Below are 19548 nucleotides of genomic sequence, written 5' to 3'. Positions count from 1 at the left end.
ATGTGCGGTAGTAGACGGTATTGTCATTGGTTAAGGCGGCACAGACGTGGAGTGTTGTTTAGTTTAATAGTGTCAACGGATGCGTTTGAAGATTTGGTTAAGAATCTCTCGACTTTAATTAGTTTCTCACGCGTAATGTTTAGAAGCATGAAGTGTGTAGGTGAAAGCCAATTCTTCTAGGGATCACCTTAAGTGGTTTCAACCGAATGTATTGACTCAGGGCTAGGCGAGTGAATGTTTAGGAGCCGACGAACAAGTCTGAGTAATGCTTTTCGTTATGACATACAATCATTAATTGGCCTTCAGATTGGGATTGAAAGGCCTTATTCCTTCTATGACGAGGTTATATTAGGGTGTGCTCATAGGGTCGTGATACACTCTATGACACATGAAGCTAAGGCGTTTGTGTGTTGTTTGGAGGTGCTAGCCGGTATGGGACGACTATGCATGTAAGCGACATGAATCAGGTAAAATACGCATTTGGAGATGCGCTTGATCAGTTTTCGCTAAAAGTTGTACACGATGTGGTGCACATGGCCAATAAAATGATTGAGCATATGAAAAAGTTTTAATGTGCGGCCTTTGGCCGTTAGGCAGTCTGTCGCATTGCAAGTTTGCAAAATAATCTAGACTTGTGATAGTCATAGTGGGTAAACTTAATTTGAGATCATTATCCAACAATATAAACCTTAGTTGGATTCAGATCCAAACCAACCCAGATCATGGTTTTGTACATGTAAAACCAGGTATATCCGATCTTGGTTGGCCTTTCTCGTTAACCACAAGTCATCCACATATGTTGACATAAGATCCTTCTCTTGATTATTTTGGATCTCAAGTTTCCTATTGCACCATCCCTTGTGAAGGTCTAGATAATAGTAGATCTACATCCAAACCCAAAAATTATGTAAAGATCTGAGTCCTGACATGAATCTAAATTAGGTCTAATATAACATAGTTGAATCTAGGGGTGTCAACGGATCAGGTTTAGTTTGAACCCAGGTGGCACCAGACCTGGCCTTGATATTTGGGTATGGTATCGGGTCTGGACCTGGGTCTAATCAGACCCACCATAAGAGAAGTCATGCCTGTATCCAATAAGAACTACATGAACCAGACCCGAGCCATACTCGGTAAAATAATATTTTTTATCATTTTTATATTGAAAATTTGTGGGTCTTAATTGGAACTCAGGTCGGGCTCGGGTCTGGTATAGAATTTCACAAACTATACCCGGATCCATGCATTAATCAGACATTTGGGTCTGGATCTGGGTCTTAATTGGGTCTTCTTATTGATCATCATACCCGGACCCTATAGGATTTGGTACGGGTTGGGTCCAGGTAAACCCAACCCGTTGATAACCCTAGTTGAATCCAGTTCCGATTTTAAAAAATGGTAAAAAAAATGGGTTCTTACATATTAAAAAATTGCGATGGGATCTGTTATAACTCTGATCCAAATAGAGATCCAGAGATAAAATGTTGACATAAATCTAATTTTGGATGTAGTTTCAGATCTTATTTCAAAACCCAAATACCAGAATAATGTGTCAGAATCGGATCCAATGTCCAATCCATTCCCATGATAAACCCACGGTTACTACCCTCTTCTTTGCTGGTCAAGCTCTTAGATGGACCCGGGGGAGGTCCGAACCCGAGAGTATTTGGTTAAGTTTTGGAGTGGACTTTCACACCATCCAATGGCCCCACATACAGTACCCATCTTTTTTGTGGCAATTAAAAGGTTTATGCCAACAGTTGGGCGTTCGGATTCCTGCTTTTGTTGTATTATTGGTGCATGGCGCACAACACCAACAATGTTTAAATTATTTTTTTTATTTTAATGATGAATAATTCTCGGCCAAGCAAAAAAAAAAAAACCTCGGGCGTGGCCCCCACAACCACGTGGTCCATCTCTGAAAGCCACGGACATACCCATGCGCCAGCGGGGCTCGCGCTTTCATCTGATAGGGTAGCACCCTCTCATGCAACCACCCCACCAATGTTTAAATGACTCAGGGGAGTTGGATGTTCACTCCCACTACTTGAATCCAAACACGTTCTTTGTGGAAATGCACCACAGCCAAAGGAGGAGAATTTTGTCTTTTCAAAGCTAGCTACGTGGTTATGCGTTGGACCAATGCTATTGGCTCATAGTGATAGATTATGCTTGAAGAGCCCATACTGTAATATATAAATATATATTGCTGGTATAAAGATAGTAATAGAAGAAAAAGAACGTTTGGTTAGATCACATGAGATTCATTTTCTCATACACTTTAGAAAGTGAATCTCATTTGCTTTTTTTTGCAAAAGCAAGTGGGATGGGGCCTACACCGGTAGGCAGGCGGTCTAGGTTTAAATCTCATGCGCCTCACCCTTTGCGCAAGTCCGAAGTTTGGTGATTCTTTGGGACAACGGGGTAAGCCCACAAAGTTTTATGTTGCGATTAAGTTCCTTATCTTTGGGGGTGGTTTCTTTATGTAAATATGAAATAAAAAGTACTCTCATGAGAAAGTGAATCTCATTTGCTTTTGCAAATAAGAGTTTTTTTTTTTTATAAAGTGAATCTCATTTGTGTGAGATATCGAATCTAATGAGACTTCATGAGATTTAGAAAGTGAATCTCATTTGCACATTACCCCCCACAAGCAACCAAAGGTACCTTTAATGTGTGTTTGTTATAATAAATCCCTTGCTTTTTTTCTCACATGCATTTGTAATACCCATAAAATGACATTTTTATGCTTTCCTTGTTAAATTCACCTTACGCCCATCTTATGCTTTCTTTTTAAAATTCGCCTTATGTCATCTTATGCTTTCTTTTTTAAATTCACTTTATGTCATCATATGCTCTTTTGAAGTTCTTGTTAAACAGATGAATAATTAAGGCATTTTAGTTACTTTGTTTGATTAACAGAGTTTAATTGAATGAATCATTTTAGGGCTAAGTGTGTATTGGAAACATAAACAATCTTTTCTATGGAGAAAGCTGGGTTAGGCATACCCTACCAGTTATACAACCATATACCATTGGGATTCGAACTTGCAATGTCTCAACACAAGGTGACGTGCACTCACTGCTCCTACCAGAAAAGCATAGCTCTGTGGGTTCCAAACATAAACTATTAATGCATGCAGCTTTCTGTAATTGCTGATTAGTGTTTGGGAAAGGGGATACAATCATTTGAAATAGGTTTTGAGGGTTTTTTTTTACCATACTGATATGATCTACATGCTTGACTTCATAGAGGTTGGCTCTTAAATTATCTGATTCTCAACACTTGGATATTTTATAGGGTTTAAAAATAATTGATCTAATTTTTTTTTTTTGAATTTTTAAAACTCAATGACCTTGCATGAGCCCTTCAGTGGACTGTTAAACTTAAAACTCTTAATCAAATATAGAAAGAAACATGCATGTCTTGCTAAAGGTCAACACATATGGACCATTCTATTAAAATGAGAGATAGGGATGGCAGTGGACCTGGAAAAAAAGGGCCCCGCTCCATTTTGCCCCGTTTGGATCGGGGATGGAGGACATGAAACAAGGATGGAGGTTAAAATCAAAACCCATGGGGATGGACTTACGATTTTTCCAGACCCGATCCCCGATCCTTGTTAATAAAATAACTAAAATACCTTTAATGATTTAATAAAATTTCATGTAACTTCCTTTTATATATTCTTAATTTCTAACCCATAAGATAAAATGATCCTCTCCTTTTTTGGGTTGACGTGGTTGACCCTTCAATGGTTTGACCTCTTTCTTTAGGGATGGCAGTAGATCGAGATGAAATGGGGCCCCGCCCCGCCTCACTCCATTTGGACCGGGGATAGAGGACATGAAACGGGGATGGAGGTTAAAATCAAGACCCGTGTGAGGACGAAGGCGGAGATGGAGGGCAGAATTTTGAAACGGAGTGGGAGTGATGACGTTGTCCCCCACATATGCTCTAGTCCACTGCCATCCCTAATCAGAGGGTCCACTGCTAACGAGGGGCACATGATTACTGATCTTACTTAATGCCATTTCTTTTTCCCCGCCTTTTTTTTTAAATTTATAATACAAAAAAAAAACTGCACCTGATATGAAGACCTGGTTGTGATGGTTGAGCCTGCCATACCTATGGTTGTAAAACTCTGAAGCTAGGACCGCTGCCCCTGAGGACTATGCTATGCATTGTGTTGCACAAAGGGGTGACGCCCATGAGAATCGAACCTAGACCCCTGTCTAGCAGTCAAGCCCTCCACCCCACTACGCCAACCCCCATTGGGCTCCTTTTCCCACTTAGTCTTCAGGTTGCATTTTTGCTCGTGAATGCATTAAAACCAAGGAATTGCACTACACTACAAGATTGTTGGTCACTATGGCATTAAAAAAACTGCTAGTTGCTATTTGTATAGTTTCCCTCAAAAATGCATTTAATTCACAATGGGGCTTGCTAGTTAAGTGTGAAGAAGGAGTGGCATCAAAGAAAGCAACAACTTTCATGATGGGTCTGGTTTGGTCTGAGTCTGAACCCGGTGCCATAATCTCAAATCAGGTTTGGGTCTGGTTCTACTTGAGTTTGAACTAAACCTGGCCCGTTGACACTAACACATGTAGACAAAGAATAAGGCCATAGGTATCGCTCATCTCACAGGGGCAACTTGTAAATGTCACCGAGTCAAGTGTAACCCCTAGTGAGCAAGGGGTGTTATGCCAAGAAAGACAATGAATGAGGTGGTTTCTAATTGGTTATATTAGAGAGGGAGAGAGAGTAGACAAGAGTACCATTTCAAAAGGCTACATTTGCACCATAGCAACATGCAGTTTAACTTCTTCCTTCATACTTCACCATAGCACCATAGTATCACATATGGTCAGGGTCTGGTTCAAGTAATCCTTATAGGATTCGAATATAGTTTCTCTTATGGTGGGTTCAATTTGACTCGAGTCTGAACCCGATACCATAATCTTAAATCAGGTTTTGGGTCTGGTTTCAACTGAATCCGAACCAAACCTGACCCGTTGGCACCCCCAACACATGTAGACAAGAATATGGCCCCAGGCATGATCACTCATCAACTTCCAAACTTTTGAAATGTATCTCCTGCAGTTTAACTTTTCCCTTCATACTGTTTTGCTTTGGTAATGAGATTATGCATTGATCACAATAAAAACTTTATTTATTACATTTAGCTGTTTGCTTTAATAATTTATGTATTAAAGATGCACTTGGTCCTAAAAAGCATTCGCTTGAACTTTATTTAGTCAAACAATGCGACTAAGATGCCCTCGTTGTTGGTTTGTTTCACACAAGACCATACGATGTGGTAGGCTGAGTAGGTTTTGCAAAATAGAAAAGGGCAAAAATGTCGCTTTATAATAACTCAGGTGATTTGAAATGCATTTCGATAAAGTAGGCAGTTGAATGTAAAAAAACTCAAATGTTGGTAAATTTTTGCAAATAGTTGATAAGTTTGGGTGGCTGTTTGTAGTTTACTTGATTTCGGACGCCTTAGCAATTTTTGTGAAAAGAATAAACTGTAAAGAAATAAAAACAAATATTTTTCTTTTTTTTTGTATAAATAGTTTACCCTTTTTTTCGTTCCATATATCACAAGAAAAACTTAGGAGTTTTTTTTAATGCCCCCCCAATTCAGACGTGTCCAGTTGCCGTAAACTTTTTATAATAGCAATTTTGAATAAATAAATAAATAAATCTTTATTCTTTTCTTTTTTCACAGAGCAAGTCAAGACTTCAGAGTAGGGATGTAAATGGATCGCATCTAGGCATTACTGAGTCCAACCTAATCGGATTCAGATTTGGATGGAAAAAGATGAAACCAAACCCGGATCCGACAAGCTTAAAACCTGGTATTTACACTTAATTGTTTCAGGGTTTTAGTAGGATTCGGATTCGGATTCGGGTTTGAATGAAAAACTTAATAGCAAACATGGATCCAATTATTAATCATATCCAGATTTGGCTACCAAACCCGACCAATCGGATTTGGATTTGGATTCGGGTCAGATGTTGGATTACATCTGACCCGTTGACACCCTACTCCGGATTTATTTTTAACTCATGGGAACTCCTGCTATGTTAAATAAGCCATGATGCTGGCTCAGATCCAGACGGTGGATCGGATAAAGATCAGAGAAAAATCATATTCGGGATTACCAGAATCAATCATACAGCATGGACAAGGATCCATATATAGGCTTAGGTCAGGTCTCAATTGGGTGGAAGTGAGACCGAGTCTATAAAAAGTGTACAATACGACAGGTCCAGCTCTAGGGTTTCAGTTGAAAACAGCTTGGTCCAAAGTTCTATTGGGCCCGCATATTCCTCAGCCAGATCATAAATAAATAAACTGCACAGTCTAGTTCTTAGTTTTCACAGTAGAAAACTTGAAACCCGGTTGGCATAGGAATTGGATCCGGATCTGATGTGTATTACTGAACCGTATTTGATCAAAGCAGGTCATATCCCACACCTTAACCATTTTGTTGAACAGGATCAAATCCTAATCCAAACCAACAATAAAAAACAAAAATAACACTAATTTATAACCATGTGCAATATATCAGGCCACATAATTTGCCTCTACACATTTGAGACGAGAGAAACCAAAGCATGCTTACTAAAAGAAAAATGTTAATTAGCGACGAAAATTAGCGACGAATTATTTCCATCGCAAAGTTGCGACGGATTAGCAAGAGAAAAGTAGTCATCACTAAAATTAAAATTTGCTGCGGAATTAACGACGGAAACATTCCATCTCAAACTCTGCCGCTAATTAGTGACGAAAAAGTTTTGTGTCAAACTTCGTCCCAATTTAGCGACAAAATTTTTTCGTCTCTACTTAGCGACGGATTTTGACACAAAACTTTTCCATCACTATTTTTCGATATAAGCCCGTCTAAGGCACGAAATTCTTTCTCTCTCTCTCTCTCTCTCTCTCTCTCTAATTACCCCCAAATCGGGTTCTCAGTTAAAGAACCCTAACCCTCCACCTTTGCCTCCACCGACTTCTTAGCCTATGTCGACCCCTTTGCCTCCGCCAACCCTCCCTTTATCCAGCTACCTGTCGCCGGTAGCCCAGACTAAATCCACCCCGCCGTTGTTCCCTTCCCTGAGCCACAATCCTTGCCTCACCGAAAGTCACCCGACACCAAAACCCCCGTGCGCCATCTGCTGCTGGCGACACCCTCTGCCTTCCGGCCCCCCTTAGGTCTCTCTCTCTCTCTCTCTCTCTCTCTCTCTCTCTCTCTCTCTCTCTCTCTCTCTCTCTCTCTCTCTCTCTTCGTCTCGTTTTGCTTTTCGGTCGACATACAGAGGATGCCTGTCCTCTATTTTTTTTTTTTGCTGACAGGCAGAGGCTGCACCCCAGCTTGTCTCCCTTTTTCGACCGGCAAGCAGGGACACCCCTGCCAGTTTTTCTGACAGGTCGGCAAGGGAGACACCCCCTGCCGCCTGTGACAAAGAACGAGGTAGGGGCTTTGGGCACCTCCCTCGTTCCTTTCGGCTGGCAGAGGCTTTGCCCCTACTGCATGGGTGTTTCTGACATGCGGGGGCAAGGCTCTTGCCCCACCCGTTCCTTCTTTTTCGCCAAGGAGGGGTCGAGTTTTCTCCCTATCTTCTTTTTCTTAGGTTTTGAGGAAGGGGCTCAACCCCCTCCCAGTTCTCCTTCTTCGTAAGGGAGGGGCTGAGACCCACTCTCTGTTGCTTGTGTTACAAGGGAGGGGTTCGACCCCGACTGCACCTCCCCTCTCATCGTCGCCCTCGTCTCTCTTCGTCATATATAAATATGCTTTGCAATATATAAATATGCATTGTAGGTACGTAGATGAGCTAATTGCATGATGATTAGTGCTAAGCATCGCATGTAGCTAAAAATGCAATGCAAAAAGAAATAAGAAAAAAATGTAAAGGCAAAAGTAATGCAAATCGGGTAAATACCCGTGGTGAGTAAGTGATGTAAGCGCATCACATATTATTTACTTTCTTGGATGCAATACTTTCCTGTTCACACACTCACTTAGTTGTGGATATCTAGGATTGCTTTGTTGGAGTTCGGAGATCATGTTGAGCATGATTTGAATGTGTGAAAATAAAAGTACTCTTATTTTTGTAGTTCAGAATCTATGCTAGTCATGGTAGTAGTTAGCGGGATATTGGAATGTGTTTGTTATAGGTACATGTTTGACATTATTGTGATATGAATGATGAATGTATTGCAATGTTTAACGTAACTGTATTCATGCTTGCATAAAGTTATTTTTGAATTAATTATGCCCTTCATATGAAATTGTATTAGGAAAATGTGCTTAAATTGAATGTATTGTGTTTATGAATGTGATTTCATCTTTCTAAATATCTTTGTGATATATATATATATATATATATATATATATATATATATATATATATATATATATATATATGTGTGTGTGTGTGTGTGTGTGTGTGTGTGTCGTGTATCCATGTTTGCATGAAGTTATTTTCGAATTAAATATGCCCTCCATATGAAATTGTATTATGAAAACATGCTTAAATTGAATGTATCGTGTTTATGAATATAATTTCATTTTTCTAAATATCTTTGTGATTATATATATACATATATATATATATGTGTGTGTGTGTGTGCTTGTGTGTATCGTGTATCGTATATCCATGTTTGCATGAAGTTATTTTTGAATTAATTATACCCTTCATGTGAAATTGTTTTATGAAAACATGCTTAAATTGAATGTATCATGTTCATGAATGCGATTTCATCTTTCTAAATATTTTTGTGATATATATATATATATATATATATATCCAACAATACATGATAAATTTGATATTTTTTTTATCGACACATTATTATGATTCACTTTTAACTGGTCAAGATAATATTTGTAACATTATAGGATAAAATGACTGCAAACCATGAATGGATGTACTGTAGGATAGTTGATAATGAGGTGTCGCTTGAATATATGGATGGTGTTGACAGCTTTATTAAATTTGCAACAACAAGTGTCAGTACAGTGGATCCCATAGGTCGGATCAAGTGCCTCTGCACGATATGTAAGAACAATCGATTTATACAACCTCATGACGTTAGACATCACCTATACAGGAAGGGTTTTCTTAGTGGTTATCAGAATTAAACGCTTTATGGTGAAGAATTTTGGAATAATTTTGACATACTGGTGAATGTGGTGTACGATAATCCATATGTGGATTTGATATTTGATGCTGCACGACCAGAATTGGGTTCTGCTATAGGTCCTAGTGATGTACAAACTGGGGTAGAGGAAGAAGCACCAAACAATGCAGCTAGTAGATTTTATGACTTACTTAGAGATGCTGATGAGCCACTATGGAATGGTTGCGAGAGTCATACTATCTTGTCTGTAGTTTTTCAACTACTGAATTTGAAGTTAGAGTATAATTTGAGCCAATCATGTTTTTATCGTCTGTGTTTTATTGTGAAGATTATGTTGCCCAAAGATGAGAAATTGCCACAAAATTTCTATTGTGCAAAGGTTGTGGTCAATGCTCTAGGTTTGAGGTATCAAAAGATAAATGTTTGTCCAAATCACTACATGTTGTTTTTTAAAGATCAAGAAAATAGCAGATCATGTTCGTCATGTGGGCATACTCGGTTCAAGCCAAAGACAAGAGACAATGGTAGTACGAGGTCAAAAGAAGTGTCATACAAGTCATTCTGCTATTTTCCGTTCACCCCTAGATTGCAATGATTGTATATGTCTTCGAGGATAACTAAACACATGAGATGACATGCAAATAAAGTTTGACATGATGAAAACAAGATCACGCATCATGTTGACGCAGAAGCTTGGAAGCACTTTGATCGTACTCATCAGACCTTCGTAATGGAAGTGAAAAATGTTAGGCTAGGTTTATGTTCAAATGGATTTAATCCATTTGGGGGTAGATCAACCCCATACTCGTGTTAGCCAGTATTTATCACCCTATACAACCTTCCTCAAAGCTTATGTATGAAGCATCAAAATCTTTTTTTGTCTCTATTGATCCATAGTTCGACCTCTCCGGACCAAAATCTTGGGCCGCATGTAATTCAAACTACCAATTAAAAAGATTTTTGCTAGAAGTCGGGTCTGAGCCCAAGTCAGAGAGGTAGGACTTGGAAAGTATTCAGACTTTTTCTTTTTAGGGAATAGGGAATTTTATTAAAACAGAAAAAAGACTGACAAAAAGCAATCATAAATATCAATGTGGTCCATAGCGTAGCGTGTGATACATATCGTTACTTTTTAGAAAAATAATACGATATACACTTGTATGTATCATGATACAAGTGTGCATTTTGTCTGTATCGTACGATATGGGTCTGTATCATATTGCATCGTATGATATAGACCGTATTATACAATATTGTGTCGGTGCACTTTAAAAGGGGCCGAAAAGTAATTTTGCATTTTTAGGTTTTAAACATCTCTTCAGAGCTGACTCCCTCATTTGTATAGAAACCATTAGAGAGGTATTCACACACTCTAGGAGCCGTGAGAGCGATTTGAGGGTCGATCCATGTGCAAGGGAGAGGGCTTTTGCAATTTCATCAAGAGTGCATTTTCACCATTTTTTCACTCAATAAATTGGGATAAAGTAACAAAAACCATATTAATATTTTGCATTATTCTTGTAAGATAGTTGATGATTGATGATGTCTTATGTAGCTCATAGAAACATAAATGCTTCATATATGATTTTATGTTGCATTTTGTGTATTTCATCATTGTTTTGTGTGATACTTTTTTAGATTTTTTCCTATTTTTTCTATTTTTTAATTTTTTTCAAAAGTTATGATTTTTTAGGATATGATACAATACTATCTTATTTTGGGTCTGACTGATACGAATTACGATACAATACTTACAACCTTGACAAATATCAGTCTCAGCCATATCTCAACAAGGCAATTTCTTGCAATAATATAGTTTTAGTTGATAAATCTCACAAAATCTCAAAAAATTTCATCACCTAAAAGTTTTAAAAACTATAAAAATAAGACAAATAAGCAAGAAAATAACATGATTAGATAATAAAATATGCATATAATCAAAGAAATAAGTAAAAATATAAAAAATAAGTAAAAATATAAAAAATAAGAAAATACGCATTTAAGATATAGAAAAGAAGTAAAAGAGTATTTGATGACATTGTGATAATATCACAATATGTGCAAGTTTTAAAAATTTCAAAATATCGTGAGATTCTGCCTTTAATATCCTTTTATAAATTTAAGGCAATAGTATCACAATATGTTCAAATATCACCTATATTTGTGATTATTATGAAAAGTCACAAGTAAAAAGAATGAAGGAAATGAATCCTATATTGGCCCCTCTCAGTATTACACTACAAAGAATCCAATCTATTGTCACCCCCATTTGTTCCCAGCAAATAGACAAATAGCTTGCTGGAAATTGTGGTGCACAGCCAACAAATCTAAAACTTGATAATAAAAAATTCTTCTATTATGCTCAAGGTTATAAGTAACGTATCGTTACCCATATCGGTCGAGCCAATAGTAACACCATATCGTATTGTATCATATCGTAAACGTATTGTATATTTTTAATAAAAAAATTCAAAAAAATCAAGAAAATAAAAAAATAGTAAAAATTCTAAAAAATCATATCACATAAAATCATGATGAATTGCACAAAATACAACCATAAAATCACATATGAAGCATTTATGTCTCTATGAGTTGCATAAAATATCATCAAACATCAACTATCTCACAAGAACAATGCAAAATATTAAATATCTTGCAATTAAGAACATGCCACAAGACTCATACTTTCATACTACATAAACAAAAATATTATGACAATAGTTTCAATCGGTTTCTTTTCATTACTTGAGTGCCCCATTGCCATATCAGATCATCTGATGCCATCTTTGTTGGAGGAGTGTGGAGCTTGATTTCTACCTTGATATAAATGCACTTCTAATAGCCTCTAGATAAATGGAGAAGTTGGCCTTCAAAAGGTATTTAAAACCCAAAATGAAAAAAAAAATATTTTGCCTTTTTAAAGTGTGCTGACGGTGTATCTTACGATATGCTCTGTATCATACGATACGACACGATACAAGGGTGTATCGTATGATACACACTCGTATCACGATAACCCAAGCTGACCACAATCTTGTCCTCAAGGTCTCCAAAAGATTCATGCAACCCTTCCAAACATCTAAACTAGTTTTCCATAGGTCTTATTCTTCCAATTCCACAACCAACCCTGTAAAGCATACTTGTGTTTAGCAAGCCTTGCCCACCACTCATCGTTGTGGCAAAGCTGCCACCACCATTTTACAATAAATGCCTTGTTCATTTCCCAGTGGTCCATCACATAAAAGCACTCTATCCTTTAAGCTATCATCAACATTGAAATAATGACTGTGCTTTCCCAGAATTAATTTTCAGACCCAAGACTTCTTCAAACACCTTCATAATCAGTCAGATCTCCCAGATTTCCATGTGTTCTGACCCACCCATAAGTAGCAAATTATCTAAAACTAGTTGAGCAAACTTGCCTTGGAACTTGTGCACATGCAATGATAGACATTAGAGAAGAATAAGGCAGAAGAAAAAGGTCTGGGACCATCAAAATTGTCCAATGTACCCTTAGAGTTGGACATCTCATTCATATATATATATATATTCACCGATATCAATGATATTTTAAAATATCATGAGTTTTTTTGAGAAATTTAGCTAGCCGATATTATGGAAAAAATCTCATGATAATTTTGAAATATTGCCAAAATAAAACTATCACGATAATATCATGATATTTATGATTTTTTCTTATTTTATATGTTTTAAGCTATTTTTCTGTAATTTCTGTTTCTTTTGTATTTTAAATACTTTCCAAACATATTTCCTTATATTTTGCAAAAAAAATTGATATAAAACCTATTATGTTTTAATCTTTCTTCTTATTAATTTTTTTATCTTTCTTATTATTGCTTTGATTTGAATATTGTTTTCAAATCTCGGTGCTTTTTGACATCAACTTGTCTTTATTAGAGTATATTTGGCTATCTTGCTTGCTTCACTCTTTCCTCTTATTTGCGTGTTTTTTTTATAAGAGATTTTTGTTTATTAGTTTTACAACCATGGTTGTGGTGAGTTATGTGCACTCATAGCTGATGTTGTTGTTTGCAGTTTAATAATCGTTTATAAAGTGAGGGATGTGCACTTCTTGTGGTCGTAGTTAGTTTGTATTGCCAGATAGCTAGTATTGTTGGTGCATGGTCACTGATATAGTTATTGCTGACATTTGTGTTTGATCTCTTGTCCTATGCACTAATTAATATACTTGAAATTTGAGGTTTTTGGATTGGAGATCATAGAGGTGGTTGCTTGTTGTGAGCAAATTGTGGTTGAGATTCACAAATATCATTCATTTTGTTATAATTTGTTGAATATGGGATTTTTAAATTCTCTCCATGAACTTTCTATTTTTTTCTGTTGTTCATTTTTCTTGTATGAAAAATGTTTGTTTATTGAAAAATTTTCATGCATTATTATGTATATTGAATATGCTTTAATTGCATATTGGATATATATGTTGAAGATATTTAGATTTGTTCTATGTTGGTTATCTTGCATTTTTTTGTTGAATTTAATTAATTCTTCATTTTTGTGAGCTCCTTTGAGTTCTTATATTTAATACATTTGTTGTCATATGAGTTGTATTTTATTTGAAATACTCGAGCCTTTAGGACTTTATTGCTAAATTGCTTATATCTTATTGGTATTTTATGTCTAATATATGTTCAGAATTTATGTTTTCTTGAAAAATATGTTGCTCTTATGATTATGGTTGTCTAATTGTGGAATTCTTAAAAATTAATTTTAAAATATATTTCTTGTGTTTATCCTTAATGGCTATTATACCTTGATTTAATTATTATTAATGTTTCTAAAATCTTAAAATTATTGATAAAAAATATGGATCTGGATATGGTCCAGGATCCATATTGACTAATGCTTATGAATATACAATGGCTGAAATCCACATGGATCTGGACTTGGGTCATGGGTTCAACCAAGACCCACAGTCCATCCATAAGTTTTTAAAATAAAGAAGAATTTAAAACTTTAACTAAAAAGAATATATATATATATATATACATATATTAAAAGAGGATAAGTTAGGGAAGAGTTCTATGTTTAATAGAGCACTATCCCAAAAAAAACAAAGAGGGGCCCGTCACCTCCTAAAGAGGAGTCCCTCTTATGTTATAACCCAAAAACGTCAGAGAGAGAGAGAGAGAGAGAGAGAGAGAGAGAGAGAGAGAGAGAGAGAGAGAGAGAGAGATCACCTTCTCCACTTTTCTTCTTCTTTAAATTTTTGCGTATTTTCAATAAGAAGGTACGTGTTTTATTTCTTTTTCCCATAGAACGGGGATTTAACATGGCCTAAATCACATGGGTTTAAGTAGAAATTATGTCTGCAATTTTTTGTATGCATAATACATATATTTTTAGTGTTCTTGATGCTTAAATATAATTTTCTGCATACTTGAACATGTCTACAATTTTTTGAATGTATAAAACATGTATTTCCAGTGTTCTTGATGCTTAAATCTAATTTTCTGCATACCTGAACATGTTTGCAATTTTTTGCATGTATAAAACATATATTTTCAATGTTCTTGAGGCTTAAATCTAATTTTTTGTGTACCTAAATATGTTTGTAATTTTTTGTATGTATAAAACATGTATTTTCAGCATTCTTGATGCTTAAATCTAATTTTCTGCATACTTGAATATGTTTGTAATTTTTTGCTTATAAAAAACATGTATTTTCAGTGTTCTTGATGCTTAAATCTAATTTTTTGCCTACCTGAACATGTTTGCAATTTTTTACATGTATTTTCAGCGTTCTGATTGCTTAAATCTAATTTTATGTATACCTGAACATATCTGCAAATTTCTGCATGTATTAAACATGTATTTTCAATATTCTTGATGCTTAAATCTATTTTTTTGCATACCTAAACATGTTTATATTTTTTTCATGTATTAAACAAGTATTTTCAGTATTTTTGTTGCTTAAATCTAATTTCCTGCATACTTGAACAATCCTGCAATTTTTTGCATGTATTTTCAGTGTTCTTGATGCTTAAATCTAATTTTCTGCACACCTGAACATGTCTGCAATTTTTTGCATGTATTAAATATGTATTTTCAATGTTCTTGATGCTTGAATATAATTTTCTGCATTCTTGTATATGCCTGCGATTTTTGGTATGTATAAAATATGTATTTGTTTGCATTCTTGAACAGGTTTGCAACAAAATATATGTGTATGATGTCGGTGTTCTTGAGACAGATTAGTGGCAGAAGATATATATATATATATATATATATATATATATATATATATATATATATGTGTGTGTGTGTGTGTGTGTGTGTGTGTGTGTGTGTGATGTCTGCATTCTTGAACAGATTCGTAGCATAAAACATATATATATATATACATGTATTTGTGATCTTGGTAGAGTTTGCAGTAGAAGTATATTGTGGACAATTATTCATCTATGGATTTTTAACTGTTTTGACTTCTTTGACAATACACTAAGATTGTTTTGATTTTGCATGGTTTAGTATTCATTCATTAAATTGTCGTGATTGTATCATGAATTGTGTTGTGCACATGAAAATTTTATTATTTATGTGTATTTCATGTTCACTGAAAAATCTTGCAATGCTACCTGATTGTGGTAATTCTTGAATCATTGATGGGCCTTTTAAAGTCATGAGTATGTGTTGTTTATGAAATATAAATTGTAAATTGCATTATAAAGATTTTGTTTAAAAATTTGGTTTTGAAATAATTACACTATTGATGTGACAGAGCAAGAGCCTTAAGTTGTTAGTGCATGTGGATTTACATAAATATTCTTATGTAAAGAACTTTGAATTAATTAAGATGGTAAAAAAAACCAAACAGTGTAATAATTTTCTTTCCTGGTTTTCCTCTAAAAGGTTAAGAACCTTGGATGGTGGTCATGGGGGACCATGAGGATACTAAACATCATATGCATTTGTTGTCCCTAAGAACCCGATGTGTGGTTCATGTTTTCAGTTGTAGAGAACTTTCAACCACTTTATCTGTGGGTGTTGTTGTTGACTCAGTTATAGTTATTGGTATACTAATAAAGTTGCATCAATGGATGTGGATTTCCTTGATGTCCCGACATTAAGCGTGGAACCCTAATATTTCAATTGATGGTATGGATTCCTCATATTGATCGGAGAACAAGTATAGAACCTAGTAAATAAAACAAAAATTAAGTGATAAGCTACTACTGAAAACTGCTTTGAACCTCGAAAACTTTGCTCATTTTGAGTATTTGTGGGTTGTTAAGCAAGTGAACATTAAAATTTTGAATATGCATTAAGTAGTGACATACATGCAAAAGAAAATATCGATTAATGAACTTAAAAGATATTCATGTATGTTGCACCAATTTATGCATCTTTAAATGTTTAATTTAACATAAAATTTTTATTTGCTTGTTTGAACTGCTTATATGATAAGTTTGTTCTGATAATATGTTACTTGTGAAACTTCTTAAACTGGTGTTTGATTTACTTTATGCTATTTTCTTACTGTTAAAAATTTAGTGGGTCTCGTACGAGAACTTCAGTTATTACTTGATTTCTATAAATATTTTTTAGGTACTGAGACTCCGTGACGAAGGAACTAGCTAGCTGGAGGACATGAGTATTACGTTCTGGTGACCCGGGTTCTGACGTCCACTAGATAGCTAGATTTGATTTTAAAAAATTTGGAGCTTTATTGACATTATTTGATTAAGTAAATGCAATTTCAGTTCATGGTTTAAATTTATTCTATGTGGTTGATCGGTTGTAAATATTAAATATGTAATATGCCCTTAGTCTTTGAGAGGTTTTCTATAATTATTAAAAAAAAATCTGCATTTTTCGAGGGTCGGTTTGAAGTCGTTACAAAATTTGGTTGGGCCTTTAGGGAGGTAGCCTTTTGAAGGGCCAATCCTAGCCAAGCCGACTCACCCTGGCTCGTATTGGCTAGAATGGAGGTGTGGCCCATGAGATCTACTCTTAACAAATTTAGTGGTTCCCGTTGGCCACGTGGGAGGAGGACAAGGACAAAAAATGTGGTTGCTTGCTGACCACCTGACAAGAAGGCTAATGAGATTCAAGCATCCTTATTACCCCCAAACTCTCCAAAAACACGAATCAAGGAAAGATGCAACTTTTTGGCTATTCTAAAAAAAAAAAAAAACTGAGAAAGGAAAATCGACTTTGGGCTTGTTGGTCTTCTTCATTGTGAAAATCATGGAAGCTGGCTGGTTTGGTCTTCTGCATTGAAGGAGAAAATGTGAACTTGAAGAACTTCATGAACTTGTGGGCTGTTGTTCTTGGGGAGCTTGCACAAAGTGATTTTGTTAAATTCTGGAGTGTGAGAACTGTTTGGGCATGACCCCCTTCTAGTCCTTCCTCTTTGGCGTGAAATCTTCATGGACAAGCTTGGGGCGACATTGCGAGGACGTTGTTGTCTTCAAGACCATCGTTGTTGGTTCGTGGCTGTTTAGGCGTGGAAAAGACTACTGCATAATCTGTTCAATGCCCAGTGTGGTGGTCATTGTTTACCATCTGAACTTGTCGTGCGGTTGTTGAGAACCCTGCATAAACGTGGTGTGGTGGAGCTGACATGGACGTCGATGCTGCAATTCTTCCTACTGTTTGGAATACTTGAACTGTCATAGTTAGATTTCTGTTATGCTGAGTTTTTTGCGAACTCTTGAAATTTGATTATAAATATCAAATTGTGTGTTTGACGTTTGAAACTTCCTGTTTGCAAACTCGTGAATGTTGTTTAAAAATTCTCTGAGATTAGAGTTTGATTGATGCCCAAACTATAATCATTGTTGTGTGCATTTGATTCCCTACCGGAACCTTGGTGTTAAGAAGAATCAATTTTTGTGGATTGGTGTCGTTGATTGAAATCCGAGAATCGTCTGCCAATTGTTTGTTGTTTACATCTATTTTTTCTGACTGTGTTAAAGACTTTACTCGTCACCAATAATTAATTCTTGATCAGTCTAGCTGACGACATCGTATTGCACTGTTACTTGCATTTCTGAAATCGTTACCATATTAGAAAATGTTGGTTTCATTTTCATGAACTGTAGTGCTTGTTCACATCACACATGTGTTCTTTTGATTCAGCCCCCCTGAGTGTGCTGTGTGCACAGGTCTTGTGATCCATTGTGTTGGGTCTGGATGTGACCCCAACTGGATACCATCCCCAAGCATGTGTATAGATTTGTTGGACTGTTGTGTGTCCAATCCCTTTGGGCCGACCTGCTGGACCGAGTTCGATGCCACTTAGTGGGTCTGATCCAATATTTTATCATTGGAAACTTCCCTACCTGATTTGCCATACTCGCTGTTTGTATTGCTTGTTTGACTGAAATACTTGTTTAAGATAATTGCAGAATCTGTTCAAGATAATTGTTTAAATTGATATTGAAGTGACAAACGTATTTGTAAAATTGAAGTTCGATGGGAGTTGAAGTGTGGAATATTGGAGTGCAGGGCACATTAGTTAATATATATAGATATAGCGGTTAGGCCACCTGCATGCAATTAGATTCGCTCCTTACAATGAATCTGAAATTATTTTTTTTCAAAAATTTGCACCTTGTTTTCAAACTTAAACCGCTTCCGCATTAGACTCCAGAGGCTTCTCGCATGGCTTGTCGATGGTAAGATGATTAGATTCTTGATCTATACTCTGATGGGATTTGTTCTTCTATGCTTTCATGTTTTTGTCAACTGGTACTTTGAGATCACATATGACTGGATCACCTTTATCCTTTTTTGATGATTTATTTGTGGAAGAAGGATCATCAACATTACTGTCACATTTTCTTTTCTTTCCAGACGGTTTTCTACTTTTAACACTGTCATCTTTTGAACCATAAATTTCAGCATTTAGTCCAAGCCTCTCCTCTTCTGCTGATGGATAAGGGCAGCTAATTTTGGCACCTTCAACATCATCACTTGAATCTTCCGAACTAGAAATAAATTTGATATGTGACAGAGGAAAATGACTTGATACGTTCAGACATGGCATTGAACTGTTCATCAAGTATTTGTTTCTGTAACTGGATATACTGCAAAGGTTGTCTCCTCTTCTCAACCTTCCTAGTTCATGCATCAAAGTTTTGTTTCAACGTATAAAGGAATTTTTTATATGCAGCTCTTTCTGTTTTTCTTTCTTCTTGAATCAAGGCAACATACAACCTCAAAGATCAAATTTACAGTTAATAAGATAAAAGGACAGTAAATGATAGAATATGTTTAAAAAGTATTCAATAAAAAAAGTGTTGGGTTGGGTACTGGGTCCGCCCATAATGGGCGAGATCTGGACCCGGCCCACCATTTGAGAAAGGGGCGGTTTGATAACCGCCCATTATCCCCTCTTCTAGGGATT

Source organism: Nuphar pumila, chromosome 2 (genome assembly GCF_984573655.1).
Source record: "Nuphar pumila chromosome 2, dmNupPumi1.hap1.1, whole genome shotgun sequence".
NCBI classification, from domain to species: domain Eukaryota; kingdom Viridiplantae; phylum Streptophyta; class Magnoliopsida; order Nymphaeales; family Nymphaeaceae; genus Nuphar; species Nuphar pumila.
Note: the sequence above shows the minus strand (reverse complement) of the source record.